We start from the raw sequence: 20,435 nt of genomic DNA, 5'->3' as shown, positions 1-20,435 counted from the left end.
GAAATGTTATATATGAATATATTTATTTTATAGATGATGTATGAGCTATTACCATATTTAAAAAAAGTTTATCAAAAAGAAATATCAATATTAAATGTAATATATGAATTATTACCATATTCTAATAAGTTTGTCAAAAATATAAATCAACATCAAATAAAATTATCCATGTTATATTTTTTCGGAAGCCATGTCATCAATTTCAGTAGCCATGTCATATTTGTTTTGTGAAATTGATATGACATATGGCAAAATCACTTCGCAAATATAGTCTAGGGGATTTTAAGCTTTTGTTTGACAACATAAATAACTGTTAAAAAAATTTGTGCCGTTTGTAAACATGGATAGTAGTAAATTAGAAAAAAAGATAATGGTTTTATGCTATTAAAAAAATTGAAAATCTATTACATTATATTAAAAGGTAATGGATTTATATTACTTAATATATATATTCAAATTAATCAAAATAATAATGTAAAATTGATTTGTATCAAAAATTCATTCAATATATATATATATATATATTCAAATTTTGATTTTTACTAACATATTTTCCATGGTTTTCAAACACAAACCTAAATTATGGTTTTTATATTCCCAACTTCAAAAATATATCCAATTTCAAACACCAACTTAAATTATGGATTTTATATTTCGCACTGAAATTTAAAAATATAATATATGTGATTATTTATATGATTGTACGTATAAAATATTATTAATTATAAGAAAACATATTTGATGGTACATATAAAATACGATTAATTATATGATAACACATATTTTTGTAACATCACATATAGGATATATAATAGTGATTAAGTGTAGACGTTCGGGTTCGTTTTCGGGTCTGTTTAGGATTTCATGTTCGGTTCAGATCTTTGAAGATTCGGTTCGGATTTGGATAATCAATTTAAATTGGGTTGGTTTAAATATTTGGATAGAGAATTAATAATAATTTAAGTATTTTTGGAGTTTTGAATATATTTTAACTATTTTAGATATTTATGTTTGATTATTTGTATATATTTTCAAGTATTTAAACGAACTAAAAAGTATCATATATATTCTGAATATTTTATATATATTAAATCTAAAAATAATTAATATATATAGTATATAAATCTATTTTGGGATACCCAAAATACTGCGGTTCGGATCGGATTTGAATAATTCAGATATTTAATCAATTTTGGTTCGGATTTGGTATTACTTATTAAGATTGGATCACTTCAATTCGTCGAATTCGAGTTTTTTGTCCAACCTTAAATAGTGACATAAAAAACAAACAACATTGTATTTTCTTTTAAAAATACATCCGCGCTAATGTAGTTATGATTACAGCTAATAGCGGTCGTCTCACTTGTAAAAATTATTTCTTTAAGCAAATCTTGAACTGAGATATCTGCTTCGCAATGGTGGAATCATAAACCACCATCAAATTCTATGGAGAGGGCACAAACTTAAGAAATAGAAAAACGATGAAATGTTCTTTCTTCAGACAGCCTGCAAACACCCCAAGTGCTCTCACAAGTTTCTGCACCAAATAAGTAGAGAGAGATAACCAAAGGTGAGAGACAGATTTCGATGGTAAGACCACCCGCAACGCGGGCTGTTAAGTGAATCCTTAACATTAATCCTTAAGGTAAAGAGATTAAAAAAATATTAAAATAATTCGGGAAGTTAAGAATGAGTCCTTAATTAAGGGGATTAAGGACCAAGTCCTTGATGTGCTGGCACTACGGGATTGGTTTGGGTTTAGGGTTGTGTTTCGTAAGGGTGAGAAAAATCTTTCACTTTCGCGAGCAACTTAAAAAAAACACGAGAGGCGATAGAGCGGCGATAAGAGAGGCGATAAGAGAGCGTCTTTGTTGAAGGTAAATCGGAGCTCTTTGTTCAATTTCTTTCCTTCTGGAGTGGATGCATGTTGATTTCATCAGTTTTAAGGCTTCGATTGTGTGGTTTAAATAGATTTAGGGGATTTTATCGAATTAGGGTTTTCGTCTGGGTTTGCTATTTTCTTCTTCTCGATTCGCTTGTCTGTTGTTATCTTCGCGATTAAAGGTTCGGGATAGAGTTGAAATCAATTAAGGGTTTTCGTCTGGATTTGATAATATCTTGTTATATGTTTTTGAATGAAATTCGACTGGGTTTGATTATTTGTGGATTTAGAATCGCTTATCTGTTTGGAATGGTTACAATCCAGTGAATCTAAAATTTTTTTTCTTCTCGCTGGAGGAAGAACTGCGAGATATGAAAGCACGCAAAGCACACTACGACATGCTTCATTTCCTTCAAGATGCGCAACAGGGGATTTCCCAACTGTGCCCCTGTGGATCAATCACGAAGGAATTCGTAGATGAATAGGATGCATATGACTACCTCCCTGGGAAAAGATACTTCATCTGCAAAGACTACGAGGTTTGAAGTGTTCTGTCTCTTGCTGTTTGATCAATTTCTGTTTGACAAAGAATTTTCTGTGGATCAATTGCTGTTTGACAAAGCTTTTTCTGTTTTCGCAGAATAACGGGCTGCATTTCAGGCAACCATTATGAGTGTGCAACAAGAGGTGGAAAGGCTCAAAAAATGGGTTCACGACCATGAGAACCTTCTCAGAGAGTGCGAGGAACTTAAGGTGAGTTTATATGTTATCAGAATCAAAACATTGATAGTTGTTTGTATGTCATTCTAACCTATTGTTTGGTTTCTCTGATGTTTGTTCAGGCCCAGGTGAGGATGTTGCTTATGCGTGTGTCTGAGCTTGAGAGAGTCCTCTGAGGTTAGTGTTTAAACTGACCCGGCTTCTTTAACTGTCTAGTTTAAACTTAGCAGTTAGAATTGAAACGGATAGGACTGTCGGTAATTTTGTAGTTTGAAAACGGATTTGATTCCTATGCTTTGAAAACAATTACTTTGCAGTTTGTACTTTCCAACTTTGTAGTTATAAATGCACACTAAACCACCATTAAATTGACCCTAACTGCATCTTGCAAAGTAAAACTGCATTTAATTGTCTCTAGCTATTCTGATATGACATTTTTCTACTAGGATTCAATGTAGAATCTCTTATTTAATCCTCTTCGTTTGTAGTAGAGAATCACAGAGAGTTCCTCCTAAATGGCAAGGTCCCCTAGTTTTGTTAACCTCTTAGCGAGTCAAGGGTCAGTTGACCTTGACTCATTAGAAACTCCTTTGTTTAGTAGCCAATGTCTTGAAGAGTCTAGTGTCAAAGAAAAAAGGATGCTGTCGGAAGGTTAGGTCTATCTCCACTACAAAAGTGTACAGCAGATCTTCATATGCTTGCTTATGGCTGTGCGGCTGACGCTGTTGACGAATATCTCCGACTTGGTGAAAGCACATCACTTTCGTGTTTAAGCAATTTCACTGAAGGCGTAATACAGTGGTTTGGAGCTGAGTATCTACGGAGACCCACTCCAGAGGATCTTCAATGACTACTCGATATTGGAGAGATACACGGTTTTCCTAGGATGATAGGAAGCATCGACTGTATGCATTGGGAGTGGAAAAATTGCTCAACCGCTTGGAAAGGACAGTACACATGTGGATCAGGAAAGCCGACCATTGTCTTGGAGGCTGTAGCTTCACAAGATCTTTGGATCAGGAAAGCCGACCATTGTCTTGGAGGCTGTTACTAACACCATTGGAGTTGCTCTAAGAAGAATACATCAGATTTTTACGTAAACAACAAAGTCAAGCGCATCAATCAAAAAAAAAACAAGATATTCATATACTACTACAAGGCATGGACTTGTGATTTGACAAACCCTAAACCCTTTGAGAAACCCAACATTCCCAAATTCGGTTTCAAACAATTGCTCAAGACATCATCAAATGTACAAATATAAGCTCTGACGTACTTTGGTCTCAAATCAAACAAAGCGAGGAGGATATATTGGACTTTTAGCTGGAATAGATTTAGAGGTCGAACTCTGGGTTAAAAAAAGATATGAATATAGTGCACTAGGGTCGGTCCGCCCTACAGGCGGGATTTTTGGTAAATATGTAACATAATTATTGATTTTAGTTATTAAATCTAATTAGTTATATTAGTATGCGAGATGTGGACATGTGATTTTTGTTATTCGCAGTTTAGTAGTATTCAACTGTATGGTTTTGTTTGTTTGATTGTTCTGTTAGATTGATTTTGTGAACATGGGTCCAGTAGAGGGGATACTTTTGTATTAACAATTTTTACGTAAATTATTATCGTTGGTGATTGATATGTGTTGACAAATGCGATGTGTATAATTTTCTTGGAAGCTGATGGGTGAGGCATGTATTATTTTAAAATGTTATCGTAATAGCTTATTTTAAAACGTTGGGGAGCAGAACTTTTAACTTTTCTTCTTAGATTTGTTATTTGCTAATTGTTTTTATGTCGTAGTTGTTTAGTGTTTTTGTTGGAAACTGTGGTAATATGTTTTGTATTCACTTCTGCGCATTTCAAGTGTTGTTGCAGTGGCCACCCAAAATATGAAATAAGAGAATGAGACAGATGATTGACCAAATTATATGACATTGAACCTATCATCCATTCCTTTCTTGCATGACTTTATTTTCTTCCGCAAAGCTCAGGAATTTGTTGTGTTTCCAGTAACAATACTTGTAGCTTTTTCTGAAACAATTGAAAATATGTATTTTTTATACGTGAAATGGAATAGGCTTGTTTAATAACTTTTTGTCTGGCCCTCTTGTATTTCTTATATATTATCGTTAGTTGAATGTTTATACATTTAAAGATGGTTTTAAATATTTTCCAGAAGTTTTATTACTTCACCGTCGCCAATTCTTCTTCAACCGTGCCTACAGTGGAAAGTTCAGTCATCACCAAGTTACAACTTTGTAATATGTGGTTGATGTTTCCTACATTTCCTTAGACGATAACTGCCTTTGGTTAGCTTTTTGAGCACCTGCAATTAGTTACATTGCAGTCACAACCATTGACAACGTCAATCTCAATGACCTGTGTTGCAGAGAGCAACTTACGCCGTCAACCCAGTTACAGCTGGATTCAAGGGATCATCTTCCTTTGTGAGGTCAGTTACATGATTCGAGGATGTTGTGCTTTGTTGGTGCTTGTTATTCAGACTGGTAAAAATTATTTTGTTGTTTTCTGAATTGTCAATGGATTGTCGGGGGTTTTTTTTAATATTGGTTTAAGACATGTAGAATGAGTAATGATTTTATTTGTTCAACGAAAGAACCAGAGAAAGATACTAAATGAATTATGTTAAGGAATATGACAATGGTGACGTGTGATTTCATATAATTCATTTGTTTTGCTATGTGTTAAATTCTATCTTAAACTCTAACATGGTTGTCTCTTTCTCATTCTCATTAATTAATCCCATAGTTTAATTAATTTTGTGAAATTTTCAGAACATGTGAAATATATTACGTTTGCGTGCAAACTATTTAACTGAAAGTTACACATTAAATTCGAACACATATAATATATTATTTATTATACTAATGAAGTGAGTCTCACTCTCTTTAACCTCTTATTTTATAACATTTTTTAACTGGCATTTTTATTAAAAGAAGCAAAAGTTTCCTTTTTTAACAGAAACGTATCCAAGTATTACAGAATCCAATAGTGATTTTTTTTTAAAAAAGCCCACTTCCTTAATCATCTTTTGTTTGGGTCCGAAGAAGCCCAGTTCTGATATGTTGGTAAGAGAAGGGTTGATACCCTAGGCCTAGGTCATGCTTCTTCTTTTTCGTTCATGTCAATTCAGATAAAACAAAAAAAATTCTTTTCATAAGGCGGCATAGGTGTAGCGGGCCACCGGTGTTGTTTGTAGTCTCCGACTTTACGAATCATATTGGTGGGGTCAGATCTGAGACATGTAACCCAAGCCTTCTGCAGTGTCTCTTCTGTAGATCATGGCAGTTCGGGTTTCTTCGAACTTGTAGCGTGGTGATGGAGGTTAATCGGTGATGAGACGCGCCGTAGGTGGTGGGATCTGCTTCAGATATGAACCGTCTGGCCTCCCAATACCTGAACAGCCAAACCTCGACGGTGATGGTACAAAGGCCGGTTTTCAATTCAGCGAGGAAAAAAGCGGAGTTACCATTTTTATCTCTACAATTTTTAAATGGTAAGAATTAAGAGAAATAAGCCGATGAATTTCAACGAATGAAACTCACTTATTTATAGTTGGAGATTCACCCTAAAGAATCAAGGGGTGATGTTAATGAGGACCGTAATTACAACGATTTCACTTTTGTAACGTTCAGTGATGTCGTTCGTCGGTAAGAAGAAGACTCTTCGATTAAAGGTTTACACTGGTTACAAAAAAAAAAGCATTTATTGAGGTATCAAGAGAAGCACACGTGTCAGCTTGAGGTTACTCGATTTTCTGATGTGGATGCTGATGTGTTTTAAGCAGGAGAGATCAAACTCTATTTTCTATAAATAGATTGTCTCCTTAACGTTATGGTTATTGTAGAGTTTAATCTATTACTTCTCCCTGATGCTTTAGTTTTTCGGAGAGCCCTACTTGCCTGTCTGTTCTTGGCTAAGTTTAGTTGCGACAACGCAGACGGTTACAGGGAATATTTTTTGTAGGTGTATCAAGAAATGGCAAGTTTGGAATTGTGAGTAACCTATTGAAATAGATTTTATCTAGCCTCTGAATTCGGAGGACCAGTTAGAATAGTTTCTATGTTTGTTTGTTTTGCCTACAGTTTAATACTGACGCAACAGTGTAGTAATTCAAATATTCATGTTTGGGTATCACCTTCTACAAGTTTACTGCCTAAACACAAGATCATTACCCCCCACAAAACCCATTCAAATGATTTCCATTTGTCCAGACTATAATATATATTGTTTTCTTTTCTTTCTGCTTCTAGTCTGTCTCTCTCCCTATGGATAAAAGATTATCCCTGCTTTTGCTTTATTTAATAAGGTTTGTAGTACTACCTACAAGACACTCTTTTTCCTTCACAAGAATCAAATTGTTGTTACTTCAGTCATATTATTTATGTTTACATTCTATAACGAATTCAGTCTGTAGCTTTATTAGAAACGGTTGATGAATAAAACACAGAGAGGAGTAATGTCTGTGTTCTTGGGGTCCCTTTATTAGAAATCTAGTTTACTGCAATACTGCTTACGTTGCTTCTAAGAAAAGGCATCAGGAATATTCCAATATACACGCGTAGTGGATATGGTCCCACTAACATATCATATATATGGCCCATTCTCTACTCAAATATCTGTGTGTGAGAGAGAGAGACGCCTATTCCTTGATGGTAGGTAGGTGGAGAGTAAGATCAACATGGGAGTGAGACGCGTTCAATCTACGCCAGGGGGAGTAGGCTGACGAGCTTACCAGATCCCTTGCTGTTTCAGATTCTGTCGAATCTCCGGACCAAGGATGTGGTTACGACCAGCGTGCTATCAACCAGATGGAGAACCGTCTGGAGATCCGTCCCGAATTTCGATTTGGACAGTAGCGATTTTGGTCGCGACTACAACGCTCCCGTCACCTTTTCTGCGTTTCAACACAGATCTACCATTGGATCAAGAAAAACAACCCCGGCGGTGCCAACTTCAAACGGTGGATCAACGCGGCTGTCGACAGGAGGGTTCAACGTCTCCACGTTTGTTTCTGAAGATGCCTTGGACAGTCTACACATGCGAGAGGTTGGTCTCCTTAATGCTCTCTAATAATGCAGCCTTGCCTGAACCTGATGATGATGTTACTTTGCCTTGTCTCAAAGTTATTAAACTATCTCAAACCTTTTCGAGAAGCTAATCTCCGATTGCCCGGTTCTCGAAAGCTTGACTCTGGACAAGATATCATCAGACTATGGAAATCCAATAGTTTTGCGTGTCTCTTGAGCTTCACGCTTTCTGGCTCGAGTGCTGATTATGACGCAGCTGTTGCAGTTGATGCTCCCAGGCTTGAGTGTCTCCGGATTCGTAATCACAACACTACAAAAAAACAGCGGTATTCTGACGGACATTCCGACAGAAAATGAAATCCTCGGAATATCCCGAAGAATTTCCGAGGAAACACAAAATTAGGTTTCCTCGGAATTTCCTCGGAATATACCGACGGAATTCCGAGGAAATATCAATCCGTCGGAATATTCTTATGGAATACCGAGGAAAAATGTATTCCTCGGAAAAAACCGATGAATTCCGAGGATATATTATAGCCGTTGGGGGATTTTAAAAATTCCGAGGAAATTCCGACGAACTAGCCGTTGGCGTCGGAATTCCGTCGGAATTTCCTCGGTCTGTCGGCAGGATTTCAACTATAAATACAAGCACCCCTCTTCCTCTTCATTCACTCCATATCTTCATCCTCCCTCTTACTCTCTTTACACACGAATTTGATTCATAAAAAAACATGTCTTCTTCAAATTATTTTCGTTCTTGGATCGATCGACCTCATTTGGATTCGAACACGAGATTGCTTACAGAAGAATACCAACGAGGTATAACCGAATTCATGGGGTTAGTTCACCGACAACCGGAAGCAAAAATAGGTATGTTAAGATGTCCTTGCTCTAATTATAAAAATAGAAAGGTTATTAAAGAGTGGGATGTTTGGACTCATCTATATTTGAGTGGGTTTACACGAAGTTACAAAATTTGGTATCATAATGGGGAAACTGATTATGAACATGGTAGTACTAGCGAAACTCAGCCAGCGGTTAGATTAGAAGAACCAATTAGAACGGATGTAGATTATGGTGCAGGTACTGAGCAGATGGTAAATGAACATTTTAGAGGGGAAGATTTACCCAATGAACAAGCTAGGAGATTTTATGATATGTTGGATGCTGGAAAGCAACCATTGTACGAAGGTTGCAGAGATGGTCATTCAGCTTTATCATCTGCTACAAGATTGATGGGCATTAAAACAGATTATAATTTGGTTGAAGACTGTGTGGATGCGATTGCTGATTTTGTAAAAGGTATTCTACCCGAGGATAATGTAGCTCCTGGTTCATACTACGAGGTTCAGAAACTCGTAGCTGGTCTTGGTTTATCGTATCAGGTAATAGATGTATGCAGCGATAACTGCATGATTTATTGGAGGGCGGATGAACAGCGGGTTACATGCAAATTTTGTGGAAAGCCTCGTTATAAAGATACGAGTGGAAGAGTTCCAATGCCATATAAAAGGATGTGGTATTTGCCTTTGACGGAAAGGTTGCAGAGGTTGTATCTGTCTGAACGCACAGCGCAACCCATGAGATGACATGCGGAGCACTCAACAGATGGTGAGATCAGACATCCTTCAGATGCAAAAGCGTGGAAGCATTTCCAATCAAAGTATCCCGACTTTGCGTATGAGAGAAGAAATGTCTACCTTGGTGCATGTACTGATGGTTTCAGCCCGTTTGGCAAGAGTGGAAGACAGTATTCTCTATGACCAGTCATTCTTACACCATACAACCTACCCCCAAACTTGTGCTTGCGACGAGAGTTTTTGTTTCTCTCGATTCTCGTTCCCGGACCAGAGCATCCTAAGAGATCACTTGATGTGTTTCTTCAGCTACTAATATATGAGTTGCAACAACTATGGGCTCAAGGTGCTGAAACATACGATGTTTCGTGTAAAGAAAACTTTCAAATGCGGGCAGTACTAATGTGGACAATAAGTGATTTTCCAGCATATGGTATGTTATCTGGATTGACAACGCATGGAAGGCTATCATGTCCATATTGTCAAGATAACACTGATGCTTTCCAACTAAAACACGGAAGGAAAACATGTTGGTTTGACTGTCACAGGAGATTCCTACCACCTGATCATCCATATCGTAGGAGTAGGAATTTGTTTACGAAGAACAAGAAGGTATTTGACAGTCCACCTCCGGAAATTTGTGGGAAAGATTTGAAGACACAACTAAGAGATTTTGGCGCAGAAAGGACGCCAGACGTCGGTGGACATGAGCTTTTTCCGGTAGATGCTGTTGGAGACCTACATAACTGGCACAAAAAAGTATTTTCTAGGATCTGCCATACTGGGAGGATCATCTGCTAAGGCATAATTTAGATGTCATGCATATTGAGAAGAACTTTTTTGACAATCGCATGAACACGATCCTTAATGTTCAAGGTAAAACAAAGGATAATTTGAAGTCAAGACTGGATTTAGTCGATATATGTGCTCGTTCAGAACTTCATGTTGATGAGAATGGTAGGGCTCCTTTTCCCATATACCGACTTGATGCAGAGGGAAAAGATGCGTTCTTTGATTGGATTTCAAACGATGTGGAATTTCCAGACGGTTACGCATCTAATTTGCGTAACTGTATCGACAGAAAGGAAGGAAAGTTTACTGGTTTGAAAAGCCACGATTGCCATGTAATGATGCAGCGCCTCCTTCCGCTTGCCTTCAAGGAACTATTACCACGAAATGTTGATGAAGCAATTGCAGGGATAAGTGGTTTCTTCCGCGATTTATGCACGAGATCAGTGACTCTTGAAGGTATTGAAAATTTGAAGACTAACATAGTCGTGATTCAGTGCAACCTTGAGAAGATATTTCCTCCTTCATTTTTTGATGTTATGGAGCATCTTGTTATTCACCTGGCAAGAGAATTGGAACTTGGTGGTCCTGTGCAGTATAGATGGATGTATCTGTATGAGCGGTATATGTTCCATTTGAAGAAGATGGTGAAAAATTTAAGTAGGGTGGAAGTTTTTATAGTCGCACAGATAATCAATGAAGAAACTTCAAACTTTGCCGAGTACTACTTTCCAGCAGAAGTTCCAGCAGAAGTTCAGACCAAAAACAGAAGACCTGCTCGGCATGATGATAGAGGCGAACGGGCAACATATCATGTTACGGTTCCAGACATTTTCACAGACGTTGGACGACTTAGCGGAAAACCAAATGACCGTCGACTTACTGAGCAGGAACGCAGTAATTTGCAAACATATTTGCTCACCAACTGCGAAGATGTTCTTCAATATGAGAGGTAAATAAATTAGCTTACAAATTTTTATTTTAACAAGTCGAAATTTAAATCTTAATTAATTACATTATTGTCATCATATGTACAGGATTTTCATGGCAGAAAAGCGGTTCGAATATAGATACACCACAAAACGAATTAGAATAAATGAAGCAGAGAGAAGTTTCTGGATGGATGTTTACTTATGTGAGTGCTTTAAACAAATTAAAATATCATTTATCACATATTTATACTAATTCAGATATAACATATATATGTGCTATTAAATAGGTGTCTGCTGGTTTGGCCAGAGGTGAAACATTTGACGATTGGATACGCGAGATGGTCGTTGGACCAAACTTTGTTGTGAAGTCATATCCGAGATTTTGTACTCGAGGATATGCATTCACAACTCAGAAGAGGAGACGTTCGAGTACGACTTATGATGCTGGCGTTTGTTCTGCATCAGGAGATGATGTATACTACGGACACATACATGAGATTTTGGAAATCAAGTATTTGGGCATGGTTGGATTGCGCTGTACTGTTTTCTATTGTGATTGGCACGAAAACACTCTAGATCGAGGTGTGAGAACAGATGCATTTGGTGTTACATCAGTAAATTCGAGGCGAAAGCTGCAATATTATGATCCTTTCATTCTTGCTTCTTAGGCCGATCAGGTAATTAAATGTTAATTATTCAGAATGATTCATCATCATGTGTATTAATTTATAATTTTACTAATAATTTTTTTAATGTTACAGGTTTGTTATATAAAGTACCCCCGGGTAAGGAACAAAGATGATCCATGGGTTACTGTTACAAGACTCAACCCGAGAGGCCGAGTTCAGGGAAGTTCTGAGCTGGAAGACCCACTACAACCAATCACATCCGGCAACTTAAGTGCAGCAGAAGATTTAGCTGGAGTTGGCCTTGTAGTCGATTTAACCGACTTCGGAGAGGAAGCCGTCGTTCACGTAGAGGATGAACCAGTGATTGGAGAGTTTCACCAAGATCCAGATTCAGATTCATCTGGTGATGATGACTCGGAAACAGACTAGCATCAACTTTTTTTTTTAATAGAAATACTGAGGAAATTCTGAGGGAAGATAGGTTTTCCTCGAAATTTCCTCGGAATAGACCTTGTCGATTTAGGGATTTGATTATAGAGTCTTTTTCCTCGGAATTTCCTCGGAATATTCCGACGGAATTCCGAGGAAGATAAGGGTTTCCTCGGAATTCCCTCGGAATCTTCCGAGGAAATTCCGAGGAAGTAGGGTTTTTAAACCGAAAACAACGTTTTGCGGTTTGAATAACACTTATATAAGCCTTATTAAGTGTCTTAGACTGATTATGAAGTCAAAAATTTGTTCCTTACCCTATAATAAACACTTTTCCGATTGTATGAACGAAATCCCCACATCATAAGAGAAACACTTATACACTTTAATGAACCGTAAAGGGAATACTTACAATTCGTTTTGAAATTTTGTTATTTCATAGTTTATGATCATCTATACAAAGATTCATCAATGGTATGCATTGCATTTGTATAAGAAATGATATAGGGCAAAAAAATTTGATGTTTTGAAACCCCAAACATGTCTTCCTCGGAATTTCCTCGGAATATTCCGAGGAAATTCCGAGGAACAATATAAACCAACAAAAATACATGCATAGGATATTCTTTTTCCTCGAATTAATGAAATATCCGAGGAAATTCCGACGGATATTTAAGTGTCCGTCGGAATTTCCTCGGAATATTTTCATTTAACCGGGCAAACCAGCCGCGAAATATTTCGCGAAAATTGAAATTGAAATACCGAGGAAATTCCGACGGAAACTATCCGTCTGACCCTAGGTTTTATAACGCCGAAACACTTATTCTTCCCCATTTCTCTCTTCTTCCTCTCTGGCTCCTCTCCCTCCTCTCCGGCGACTCTCCCTCCTCTCCCGACGATATCTCCGGCGAATCCTCTCTAAACCTACACAAATCATGTAAGGACCCTATCCCACTCTCTTAGGTTCTATTTGTTAGGTTTTTGTGTTGATTTGATATATTTTTGTTAGGGTGATTGGTTAGGATTGTGATTTGGTTGTATAATAGGTTTAGAATTGTGATTTGGTTGAATAATTTGTTTTCTTGAATTGATTTAGAATTTTTGTATAAATTTTTTATTATTTTTGTATTTATAAAATCGATTTTTGTATATAAATTCGATTTTTGTGTATAAATTCGATTTTTGTATTTTACAAAACGATTTTTGTATATAAATTCGATTTTTTGTATTTTACAAAACGATTTTTGTATATAAATTCGATTTTTTGGATTTCACTACAAGAAAACATATTTTTTACTAGGGCAGTATTCGTTGTAAATTCGTCGTAAACGGGGTGTTACGACGAATTAACGTCGAAAGATGTTTCGTTGTTAAACGTCCGTCGTAACAGAGGTTTCGTCGTAAACGACTCGTTACGTTTACGACGAAATATATTCCTCGTAAAGCGCAGGGAAAGAATTCGTCGTAAACGACACGTAAGCTTTCGTCGTAAAGCCCACGTAATTATTTCGATGTAAAGCACACGTAAATACTTTCGTTGTAAATCACTCGTAAACATTTCGATGTAAAACCCTCGTAAATCTTTCGATGTTAGTCACTCGTAAACATTCGATGTAAACTCTGTGTAATGTTTACGAGGAGTTTACATCGTTTCTTATTATATTATTATTAATTAGTATATAATAAATTTTAATTTATATTTAATATTCAGAATTTAAAATAATTTTAATTTTAAAACGAAATATGAAATTGAAAAACATATTTTAAAAAGTCATACAATAATATTTAAATTCATAATACAAACAGAAAAATAAAAAAAACTACATATTCTCGAAGTAGTTGGTGGGGTTGCTCGGCTGTTGACGGGTTGGATCGGACTCTTGGGGATCTCGTGCTGGCATTCCAAGAGCGGCTCGTCTCTCACTCAACATTCTCTGCATAACCGGGTTTTCCACGACCATCACGTCTAGCAAATCCTCAAGAGAGTCTAAACGAACCTGCTGGCTATCCATTCGAGTCTTCATCTGAGAAGTCTCTTCATCCCGTCTCGAAGTGTATGACGAAGTTGCCCTTGCAACTTCGTTAACATAGCCTATACCGACTATCCGTCCCTTCTTTTTATGAGCTACCTATAAAATCAAAACATATATTAATATAGTTAATTATGTTAAAATATTTAAAATAATGTAAACAAAAATTTTAAGTTGTACCTCTTCGAAGATTCTGTCGACCTCTTCGGTGGACAATGTGACTGGTAATCCATCGGGAGACTCCTGGGTTAGTTGCATCTCCCGTTCTTCAATCCGACCAGCCACTGTTTGGAAGAGTTTCTCAGATGCAGGATCCACAAAAACTCCGTCGGATGTGGTGTGAGTCATCTTGAATAGGTCATACAGAGAAGGTAAGACTCCCGTCTTCTCGAACTAAAAAAAAAAATTAAATTAAATATTATAAATTATATTAATTGAATATTTTAAAATATATATTTAAAACAAAACTTACAGCTTCTAGACGGACTCCTGCATGAGGTTTTTGTCCGGTTCTGTGAAGCATGGGCAAATGACCATCTTTATCCTTCGTCCTTCGAGAAGCCGAGCACGAATTGGCCTTTTTGATCGAAGAGGGGTGCTCCCAATAGGCGATGAGGCCATCCCACACATCCATCGTGAGCTTAGTGGGGTTTTCCTCATACCCGTAGATCTCCCACTTGTCCTTCCAATCAGAGACTGTGTTGCAGAAGCGGATCTTTGCCTTTGCAACGAATTCCGCCTTCACCCTCTCGTTGATTCCCAAAGACCAATGCCACTTTTGCTGAACATAAAAATTTTGAAAAAATTACAATTAATAATAAATATTAAAAATATATATATATATATTTAAAAATGAAAATTTAATTAAATTTAAAATTTTTACCGCAAAACATTAAAACCATGTGATCTTAACGTGATTTGGTGTCTTGCTCCAGTTCGGATATGCCCCGTCGTAGTAATCCTTAATCGTCGCCGAAACGCTCTGGCTAACACGGTTGTTAGCCCCAAACCTGAAAAAAACAATTTAGCCGTTAAAAAATAAAAATAATTTAAATTTTAATGTAATAAAAATTAATAACTTACCAATAAGTTCCTCGGGGTCTATCGGGGTCTAAAACATCCAAACTCTCCCGTCCAGGCTGGGCAAGCAAATCCTCCACCGTATATCTCGCGAATGGAGCATATGAAGGCACACGCAAAGCCGGATGAACTGCACCTTCTGGGACAGGCTGAGGTGCAGCCGCTGGAGGAGGAGGTGGAGGCATCTGCGGTGGAAGAGGAGGACTCGAAAAAACTCTCTGAGAAGTCTGAGAGTCTGGAACTGCATCGGAAAACGATGGACCGGAAGAAGATGTACCGGAACCATCGCCAAACAACTGGGCATAAGTAGGTGCTGCTGGTTTCCTTCTAGGAGCCATCTAAAAAAAATTTAAATAAATCTAATCAATTATGACGACATAGTTAAAAAATTATTCCGTTACCTAACTAATCACCTAAACTATAGTATTCCGCCATCTAACTAATCACCTAAACTAATTACCTAACTAATCACCTAAACTAATTACCTAACTAATTAATCACCTAAACTAATTTTAAAAAAAAATAGAAGAGGAAAGGGAGTGTACCTTAAGGGAGAGGAGAGGAGTTTGGGAGGAATGAACGAGGCAGCCTCGTTCTCGGCGACTCAATATATAGAAAACCTTTCGTCGTAAACGCGACGTAAAATTACGACGAAGGCCCGCATTTTTTCATTTACGACGAAGTTACCAGGCCCGTGTTTTTCGGTTTACAACGAAATTACGTCGAAACGTCCGTTTACGACGAAGTTACCAGGCTCGCGTTTTTCCATTTACGACGAAGTTACCAGGCCCGTGTTTTTCCATTTACGACGAAGTTACCAGGCCCGCGTTTTTCCATTTACGACGAAATTACGTGGAATAGCCCATTTACGACGATTTTACAACGCTTAACCCTAAACACCGAGAATGAAATCCCTAAACCCCAAAGTCACATATCATCTAACATCATATCTTCTTCTCTACTACTTCTTTCTCTTTCTCCAACTTAAACTCTAAAACCCTAAAACTCCAAATAATTTTTTAAAAACTAAAAAAATACATATTATATAAAAGAATATTTGTTACACATACATTAAGATGGTAAAAAAATAATATTTCTTTAAACATACATTACAATAGAGAAATACAACATTTGTTACATATATTACAATAGAGAAATACAACATTTGTTACTCTAAATCGTTTTCGTTCTCATCACTATCATTACAATCATCATCGTCGCTTCTCTCGAACTCGTCTTCACGTGCTTCATCTGTCGCATCTTCGGGAATATCTTCATATTGGAAGTTTTGCGGGTCGATCAAAAGGATTTCATCAGTTGGTTGTTCTGGTACCTCAACTTCATTGATAGCGTCTTCTTCTTGCAAGGGCGGTTCTTCTCCAGCGACAATGCGTCCACGAGGTGTAATTTTGATAGCAGCTAACCAGTTTATCCCGGAAGTTCGAAGCCGAGGATAAGGAAGGAAGCTAACTTGCTCGGCTTGTGAAGCTAAAATGAAAGGCTCAAATTTGTTGTATCTTCTCCCAAAATTGACATCCACAACACCAAATTTGTTATACCGAATCCCTCGGTTCACAACAGGATCGAACCATTCACATTTGAAGAGGACGCATTTTAGCTTCAATAACCCCGGAAATTCCACTTCAATAATCTCCTGCAAGATCCCGTAAAAGTCTGTTTCACCTTTTACACATATTCCGTAGTTACTCGTTGCCCGATGTCTCCCATACTCGTATGTGTGAAAAGTAAATCCTCGTGTGAAATACATAGGTGATGTGGTGACCTTTGCAACTGGACCTTGAACCAATTCGTGAAACCATACGGGATAATAAGGATCGTCATAATCAACCTGCAAAAAACAAATATTCTTAATTAATATTGAAGTATCAAAACACTTACTTAATTAATCAATGTATGAGATATATTACGTACCTGTGATTTTAACCACTTGACAAAGTGCTTATCTTTACGTGTGTCCACATCAGTTGCAGATATTCCTGGTATTGCTTCTTCAACTTGAGATACAAACATGCTGCAAATCAAGTCATACATAATTAACTTCAATTCATATAATTAACATTCACAAAACTATTTACCTTTCAAAGTAACAGGTCACTGCATCCTCGCAGTTGAGCAGAATATAAGTGTGGGCACTATGATTATCCTCTTCACATGACCACCATACTTCTTTCGTTTTACCACCAAACCGTCCAATTTCGCAGAAAATGTCAGGAACACTTTCAATTGGATATGATGTCGGTACTCCACCATCATCATATCTTCTAGGAACTCTTTTTCTCGTACGAACAGTTGGAGCAAAGTAGTATGATGTGAAGTTAGATGTTTCGGCTGTCAAACTCCCCGCAACTATTGAACCTTCCACCTTTGCAAGATTTCTTGCTTTCCCCTTCAAATGTTTCATCTGTCGCTCATACGGATACATCCATCCGTTGTGAACAGGTCCACGAAGCAATGCTTCATACGGTAGGTGGACAACTAGATGCTCCATGACGTCAAAAAATGAAGGGGGAAATATCTTCTCCAGGTTGCACAATATGATCGGAATGTTCTGATGAAGTTGTTCGATGACTTCTTCCTTGAACGTACGTGTGCTAAGATCTCTGAAAAATGCTCTGATGGCTGTATATTGCAAAAGGAATCAAATTAATAACATTTCATAACATATGTATATATATTATAAAATTATAATTACCTGCAAGTGCTTCATGTACATTTGCTGGAAGGAACTCAGCAAAAAAAATGGAAGTAGCCGTTGCATAAACACATGACAATCATGACTCTTCATTCCGGAGAACTTTTGACCTCGTTCAACACATCTTGACAGATTTGAAACATAACCATCAGGAAACTTAACTTCTGATGCAACCCAGTCAAACAAGGTTGTTTTGGCTTCTGTTGACAACCGGAAGATGGGAACATGAACGTTTCCATTGCTCTTGATATGTAACTCACTTCTTGAGCAAATATCAGGTAAGTCCATCCTTGACTTTTTGTTATCTTTTGTCTTCCCAGGAACGTTAAGTAATGTATTCATGATGTTCTCAAAAAAGTTCTTCTCAATATGCATGACATCCAGATTGTGGCGTAAGAGAAGATCCTTCCAATAGGGTAGCTCCCAAAATATACTCTTCTTATGCCAATTGTGAGAGACACCATACCCATCAGGCATATTTCCAGGAACATGCCAATTTCCTCCAACCTTAACTGTTTCCTGAGCTCCGTAATAATCAATGTCTGCTTCGATCTGCTGGCCGGTGAGATATGGAGGAGGACCGTCTCTGACAATTTTTTTGTGCCGAAACAATGTCTTATTTCTTCTGTACGGATGGGCAAGTGGAAGAAAGCGACGATGACAATCAAACCAACAACTCTTCCTACCATTCTTCAGTTGAAAAGCATCCGTCGATCCAAGACAATATGGACAAGATAATCTTCCATGTGTTGTCCAGCCAGACAACATCCCATAAGCAGGGAAATCACTTATCGTCCACAGCAGAACTGCTCGCATCGTAAAATTGTTTTTCAAGGAACAATCGTACGTCCTCACCCCTTCTGACCACAATTGCTTTAGCTCTTCTATCAACGGTTGAAGAAAAACATCAAGAGACCGTTTTGGATGCTTCGGCCCAGGGATTAATATGGTCAAAAATAGAAATTCTTGTTCCATGCACATATCCGGCGGTAAATTGTACGGCGTAAGAATGACTGGCCACAAAGAATATTGTCTACCAGACATTCCAAATGGACTAAATCCATCGGTGCATAACCCAAGATAGACATTCCGAATATTTGTAGCAAAATCTGCGTGTACCTTGTTGAAATGTTTCCACGCTCTTGCGTCTGATGGATGTGCAACCTCACCATCTCTCTGGACATGTTCCGCATGCCACCTCATCGACGCAGCAGTCCTCTCAGATTGATATAATCTTTTCAATCTGTCTGTAATTGGTAGGTACCACATCCTTTGGTACGGTACCCTATTCCTCCCACGGCCTTGCGGTTTGAATCGTGGTTTTTTGCAGAATCGACACTCTTCTAACTTGTCATCTTCTTTCCAGTAGATCATGCAGTTGTCGATGCAAACATCAATCATCTCCGAAGGCAACCCAAGACTATAAACCAATTTCTGAATCTCATAATAAGATTCAGCAGACACGTTGTCTTCTGGCAAATACTCTTTAAACAACTCCGCCCATGCATCCATGCAATTCTCAGGTAAATTATGATCCGTTTTAATATTCATCATCCTAGCTGCTAGAGACAATTTAGAGAGACCTTCTCTACAACCAGTGTAGATTGGTTGATTTGCAGCATCTAGCATTTCATAAAACCTTTTTGCATCCAAATTAGGTTCTTCTACATTTCCAGTTCCATCAGCTATTGTTGTAGTTGTTTCTAAAAATGCATCACTAATCATATCTTGAACCCTATCATGATCTACCATCTGCTCCTGATCTTGATGATAATTATATTCATTATGCAAATGATTCGGTTCTTCACTATGATGACCATCCTCAAAATTATTATTACTACTACTAGCTTCATTTCCCCCATAACCCTCTCCATGTTGATACGAAATGTAGTACTGTGGTGTAAATCCTCTGTTTACTAAATGCTTCCATACAGTTTCACTACGTGCAAATTTTGAATTCTTGCATTTTCGACAGGGGCAGAACATCTTACCGCTTTCCTGTGTGATCGGTGTACAGCCCGCCTGTTGCATGAATGTCTCTAGCCCGCTCAGAAATGCGTTCGTCACCCTCCCGTCGGAATCTTTGTGCAAATACATCCAACTCCGTAACTCGTAAATACTACCGCCACCGGCCATTTTTTTCTTGGATTTTTTTTTGAAATTTTTTTTTTTTCTGATTTTTTTTCGGATTTTTTTTTCCGTTTGTGTGTTGTGAGGAAGAGAGTTGTGAGAAATGACATATATATAGAGAAATTTTCGAGTTGGGTAGTTGAAATATAACAACGATTTTACAAGGAATATTTTACATGGATTTTACATGGTTTTAACATAATATTTACAACGACTTTACGACGAAATTAGGTAAGTTAAAGCACATTGAATACACGTTTTCACCTAAATATAACGGTAACATGTTTCATTGTAATGTCGATGTAATGATTACGACGTATTTCTTATTCCACGTACATTCGTCGTAAACTTACATGGATTTTACGTCGAATACTGTTCGTCGTAAATTTACATGGCGTTTACGACGAAAGTTGGATTCCTCGTAACTGCGTTGTAAACACCATGTAAATTTACGACGAAATATTTTCGTC

At 37.5% G+C, this 20,435-nt stretch overlaps 1 long non-coding RNA gene across 1 annotated transcript; it reads left to right on the top strand.

The window, feature by feature from the left end:
• The first annotated feature begins 183 nt into the window (after positions 1–183).
• LOC125582077 lies at positions 184–6,629 on the top strand. Its single transcript, XR_007319930.1, has 2 exons — positions 184–6,122; positions 6,262–6,629. It is a non-coding gene; the product is annotated as an uncharacterized LOC125582077 (long non-coding RNA).
• Positions 6,630–20,435: the final 13,806 nt, after the last annotated feature.

The sequence above is a fragment of the Brassica napus genome, chromosome C2, assembly GCF_020379485.1.
Source record: "Brassica napus cultivar Da-Ae chromosome C2, Da-Ae, whole genome shotgun sequence".
Classification (NCBI taxonomy): domain Eukaryota; kingdom Viridiplantae; phylum Streptophyta; class Magnoliopsida; order Brassicales; family Brassicaceae; genus Brassica; species Brassica napus.
Note: the sequence above shows the minus strand (reverse complement) of the source record. Positions and strands in the feature narration are given on the sequence as shown.